Below are 6,354 nucleotides of genomic sequence, written 5' to 3' on the forward strand. Positions count from 1 at the left end.
ATAGGTTAGTCCCAAAAATAATATAAAAATGGATAATAAAGCCCAATAATGTACAAAACAGTAGATAATATAGCATGGAGCAATCAAAAATTATAGATACGTTGGAGACGTATCACCCTCCTCCTCCAGTCGATTCGCCATTGTTTCGTCATCCCCATGGGTGATGGTCGACGAGCTCGTGCTGAGCGTCGGGCCGCCCTTGCCACCCGCATCGCTTAGACGGAACCGGCGAGCGACGGCTACCCTCACCGTCCCACATCGCCGGTGGCAAACACCGTCACCGGCCCTGCGGGCCATGAGCAACTAGCTTCGCCGCTGCATCCTTCTATGCGGCGAGACGGGCGCACCGCCACCCCATCGGATCTGGCTGCTTCGTCTTCCCATGCTCGCCGTCGTCCGGCGAATGCACAGGATGCGTTGCTCATGGCACGTGACCTCCTGCGCTATTGCCCCATCGACGACCTCTATGAGGACTAGCTGGACTACATCATCGAGATCGTCAACACCGCCGGAGAGTCTCCTACACCATCTCGCTCGCTGCCTCCCCTGCCTCCTCTCACAGGCGACATGGCCCACAGCGCGCCTCCTCCACCTCCCAGGCAAGATGTCGTCCTTGAGCCAAGGCACAAGGCTCCACGGCATGACCCGCCACACAGGGCGCCGACGTGTGACGAAGAAAGCTGCGAGGTGGTGCAGCGGCTGCAAGGAGATGCGCGTGCGCTCCTAGCACCCCCACGTCAAGAACCCGCGCCGCCTGTGGTGGTGGTGCGCCTCCCGTGACCATGGAAGGATGTCGCGCGTTCACTCCGGAACTGCGCAACATCGTCTAGCCAGGGAAGTTCAAGCCCGACCTCCCTCCACAATTCGACGACACCCCCGACCCTGCTGAGTTCCTGCAGCTCTACGAGCTGAGCATCGAGGCAGCAAACGGCGATGAGAAGGTTATGGTGAATTGGTTTCCCATGGCCCTAAAGGACGGTGTTGGGGGTGTCGTGCGACATATGCCAACAGATGGCTTATAATGGAGGGGGCTAATAATACGTCGCCGGTGCCAGGAAACGGGATAAGGCGCAAACATGCCCGCCGGCGTATCTTACCCAGGTTCGGGTCTCCCTTAGGACATAACACCCCTACTCCTTCTCTGTAGTGTGTCCGCATGATCACTCAAGCAACAATGGTAGCTACAAGCTTGCTCCTTGAGCTGTTTCTCTAGAGGGGGAAGAAGAGCGAGGCTAGCCCTAGCTTACTCCCTCCATATGTGTGTGTTGGAGTGCTAACGTCTCAGTAAGGCTGAATCCTTTGCATGGGTGCCCTGGGGGGGTTATATAGGCCTATCCCCCAGGGGTACGATGGTAATCCAACCGGGTGTAGGACCCGGCTGTCAGTTTCTGTAGACGCCGGCTTCTCCGCTGACCGCTGGGGCCTGCTGCCTGGTGGGTCCCGCCGTTTGTCTTGTACTGCGCCGACAGGTCGCTCCCGCCGCTTGCGGGTCCTGCCGGCTCCTTGTTACTATGGCAATGCTGCTGCTGATGTGTGCTTTGTCAGGGAGACACTACTAGGAAAAGGGCTATAGATAATATGGACACTAATGGCGCACCAGACATGTGGTGCGCCACTACTATATAGCAGTGGTGCACCATGTGTTGGTGCGCTATTGGTGTGATAGACACTAATGGCGCACCACGCCCATGGTGTGCCACTACTAACATGTTTTTTCCAAAAATACTAATGGCGCACCAGGGCACAGTGCGCCATTACTAGTTTTAACTAGTAATGGCGCACCACTCACCCCATGCGCCACTAATATCATTTTTTTTGCAAAACTACTAATGGCGCACCACCAGCTAGTGCACCATTAGTAACAAGGGTTACTAATGGCGCATTTGTAGGTGGTGCACCATTAGTAACCTGGGACCAGCTAGATATTTTGGACAGCCACCTACACACTCACTTTCCCCACTTCATTCTCTCCACCTCCTCCTCCAAGCTTGTCTTGGCTGCCTCCTCCTCCTCACCTCATTTGCACCATAGATTCATCCAAATTAAGTGGTTAAATTACCTTTTTTGATAGGTAAGTAAGGGGAAAGCTTTCTTTATGTTGTAGATCTACTTTTTTCTCCCTCCAACGACGTGCACATGCACTTTTTATGGCCTAGCTAGATCTATGTATGTTTGTGGTGTTGCATATATGTTTGTGTTTGCAGGTACAGGTATTTTAAATGCGATAGTTGCCAATATTTTGCCGGAATGTTGATTCATTTCCGTTTCGGCGAGAATTTTGGCACTATGCATTCTTTTTGGTCCTATTTTTAGGGAAAGTTGCCAATTTTTTTCTTGGTTCTAAAATATCGTTTTGCTCTACCCCGCAGGCGACCATGGTATGCACGATGACCGAAGGCATCATGAATAGGTTTTTGCGCTCCGTGAAGGCCGAGATGCTTCAAAAAAACGAGACCGAGATAAGATGTCCGTGTCGAAGATGCAAGCTGAAGAGCCTTATTGCGGACCCGGATTCCGGGAAGGTGCGGGACCACTTGCTCTTGCGTGGTTTCATGGATGGCTATCGGTGGCAAGGTGATGAAGATGACTATGAAGTCGTCCATGGGGACTGGGCAAGAAATGAGGAAGGGCAGCAAGACAACCACCGCGGCGAGGGCGGGCGAGAAGACGAAGAATCTCCAGGACATGATCACGACGGTGATGATGTACACAGTCATCATGTAGAAGATGCCAGACATGATGATGAGGAAGATCAAGACGAAGGGCATGATCATGAAGATGAAGATGCCGGAGCAGACGACGATGGACCATCGATGGGCTGGGTGCAGGACCCTCGTATTCAAGAGCTGCTTCTCAAGCAGACGGATAACGCAAGAGCTGTCACCCGAGAGAAAGCCAAGCTGGATCAACTGGAGATAGACGCAGTTACTCCATTGTATGAAGGATGCAGGCCCGAGGATACCCGCCTGAAAGTAACGCCCATGGCTCTGGAGATGAAGGTAAAACACAAAATGACCGATGCATGCTTCGATGAGAACATGTCATTCTGGCAGGAACTTCTTCCCAAGGGGAACAAGTGCCCGACCAGTTTCGAGGAGGCGAAGAAAATCATGTGTCCTCTGGATTTACCGCACGTGAAATACCATGTGTGCATGAACAATTGCATCATTTATCGGGACGAGCACGCGGAGTCTACCATATGTCCGGTGTGCGGCGTCACTCGATACAAGAAGAGGAAGAAAGCTCCTCGAAAAGTGGTGTGGTACTTTCCGATAACTCCTCGTCTGCAGTGGTATTTCGCAGACCCTAAGGTAGCAAAGCTCCTGCATTGACACGCGGATAGGGAGGAGAAGAAGCGAGAAGATGACGCAAATGATCCAGAGATAAATAAAAAAGACAAGATGCTGAGTCACCCTAAGGATGGGAGCCAGTGGAAAGCGTTGAACTTCGAACACCCAGAATTTGGGAACGATCCAAAACATCGTGCTCGGCATGAGCACCGACGGAGTCAATCCGTTTGGCAGCCAGAGAATCACACATAGCACCTGTCCTGTGTTTGTGTGGATGTACAACCTTCCCCCTGGTTGTGCATGAAGAGGAAGTACATTCACATGAGTATGCTAATTGAAGGGCCGAAACAACCAGGGAATGACATCAATCTGTATCTGGGGCTGCTGAAAGAGGAGCAAGACACGCTGTCAAAAACACCAGTCAATACGTGGGACGCCGCAGAGAAAGAATATTTCCCTATGAGAGCCGCACTGCTCACGGCGGTGCAGGACTATCTCGGTTACGGATATGTTGCGGGGCAGGTGGTCCACGGATTTTCTGGATGCGTCAGGTGCATGGATGACACAACGTATCGCCATCTAGATAGAGATCCCAGGTCTTCGAAAACCATGTTCATGGGACATCGAAGGTGGCTTCGCGACAATGGCCCGTGGAGGAGACGCAAGGATCTGTTCGATGGTGAAACCGAACCCCGAAGACGCCCGCGTACGAGGAGCGGCTAGGAAATAGACGAGCTGTTGAAAAATTGGAAAGATTGCCCACTGCCGGGAAAGAAGCAAAAGGCGCCAGAGCCGGGAAAGAAGCAAAAGGCGCCAGAGCCGCTTCTGAATGTATGGAAAACAAGGTCTGTTTTCTGGGACTTGCCGTACTGGAAGATCCACCGTGTGCCTCACAGCCTTGATGTCATGCATATCATGAAGAATGTGTGTGAGAGTCTGCTTGGTACCCTGCTCAACATGCCAGAGAGGACCAAAGATGGGCCGAAAGCAAGGGCAGACTTGAAATCAATGGGCATCAGGGAGGAGCTTCACGCTAATGATGATGATGATGAGGTGAAGCAGGACACGGAAAGTCATCGCAAAGGAAAAAAGGCCAAGAAGACCAGAAATGACTTCCCTCCCGCGTGCTTCACTCTAAGTCAAGAGGAGATCAATCAGTTTTTCACCTGCCTCGTAGGAGTAAAACTTCCTTACGGTTACACGGGGAAGATAAGCATATACCTAGACTCAGCGAAGCAGAAGTTCAGTGGGATGAAGTCTCACGACTGTCACGTGCTGATGACGCAGATACTTCTAGTTGCAATCCGTGGGATCATGGACGCGCACGTCCGTGAAACGCTGTTTGGCCTATGCAACTTTTTTGACATCATCTCTCGGAAGTCGGTTGGCGTGAGGCAACTCAGAAGGCTACAGGAAGAGATCATGGTGATACTATGCGAGCTTGAGATGTACTTCCCGCCCGCATTCTTCGATGTTATGGTGCATCTGCTGGTCCATATCGTGGAGGATATCATCCAACTCGGACCGACGTTCCTGCATAGCATGATGCCATCCGAAAGGATGAATGGTGTCATCAAAGGAAACGTTCGCAACATGTCACGTCCAGAGGGAAGCATAGCCAGGGGCTTTCTGACCGAAGAGTGCATCTCCTACTGCACGAATTATCTAGGCATCGAGAACCCCATTGGTCTGCCCGTCAACAGGCACCTCGGCAGGCTCGCTGGATGGGGTCACCGTGAGGATCGCCGCCAAATGCATGTCGACTTCGAGGGTCGACTTGCCGACTTTGAAAGAGCAAACCTAGTCGCGCTACAACACATAGACGTGGTCGATCCTTGGGTGTAGAGCACAAAACCTTTATTGAGAAGACATACAATGACCGAGGCCAACAGAGGACGGACAGAGATATAATCAAAGAGCACAACTCATGTTTCACGCATTGGTTCAAGCAGAAGCTTCTGTCGTACCCTTTACATGAGGATTCTTCCGCGGAAGAACAACTCATATTCGCCTTGTCACAGGGCGCCGAGCACAACCTGATGACGTATGAGGCATAGGATATCAACGGCTACACATTCTACACCGAGGGAAAGGACACGAAGAGCGATGGTTATTAGAACTCCAGGGTAACGATGGAATCCTACACCGGTAACGACAAGGACAGATACTACGGAAGGATCGAGGAGATCTGGGAGCTGAGCTACGCTGGAGAGAAGGTCCTGATGTTCCGTGTCAGATGGGCCAAGAGCGTCATAAAAGAAGACCGGTATTTCACCACCATGGTTATACCCGAAGCCAAATCCAAGATCGCAGGCGCAAACGTCACCGCAAAAAATGAGCCATGGGTACTGGCTTCCCAAGTGGACCAATGCTTCTTCATTACCGGCCCGTCAAAACCCAGTCGTGTTGTCGTGAGGAGAGGCAAAAGGAAGATCATCTGAATGGATGGAGTCACCAATGAGCAAGACTTTGACAAGTACGGCGACCCGAGGATGGAACATGACGATGACGATGAAGTACAAGCATACACCACAAGAAGAAGCAGGACCACCCTACCTAAAGGACGTCCGTTCAAGAGAAGAACTCCATTTAGGAAAAATAAGGGCAAGAAGATTGTGAACAGATAGCTAGCTAAGATTGATTGTATTTAAATTGTAGCCTTCATTTCTCGATTGTATTTCGACATATTGAAATGATATTTCTTTTGTTCTTGTGTCCTCATGAATATTTATTTATGTTTATTATGGTATTGAATTTCTAATTCACAAAAAGTATTGAATTTGTTAATATTTTTTGAACTCATGAATATTTTTAAATTGAATTCATGGGCACTTTTTGAATTCATGAATATTTTTTCAAATTTGATGATATTTTTTCATATTCAATATGAAAAAATATTGAATATTCATGAGGACACTCGATCTCGATCCCCCTCCATCTTGATCGCTATCCCCATTCGCCAGATCCCCCTCGCCGCCGAGCACCCCCCACACCCTCCCCTACTCCACCGCCTCCGCCGACCCCCCGCTCCCTCCCCCGCTCAACCGTCGCCGATGACCCCCCA

Source organism: Triticum aestivum, chromosome 3A (assembly GCF_018294505.1).
Source record: "Triticum aestivum cultivar Chinese Spring chromosome 3A, IWGSC CS RefSeq v2.1, whole genome shotgun sequence".
Taxonomy (NCBI): domain Eukaryota; kingdom Viridiplantae; phylum Streptophyta; class Magnoliopsida; order Poales; family Poaceae; genus Triticum; species Triticum aestivum.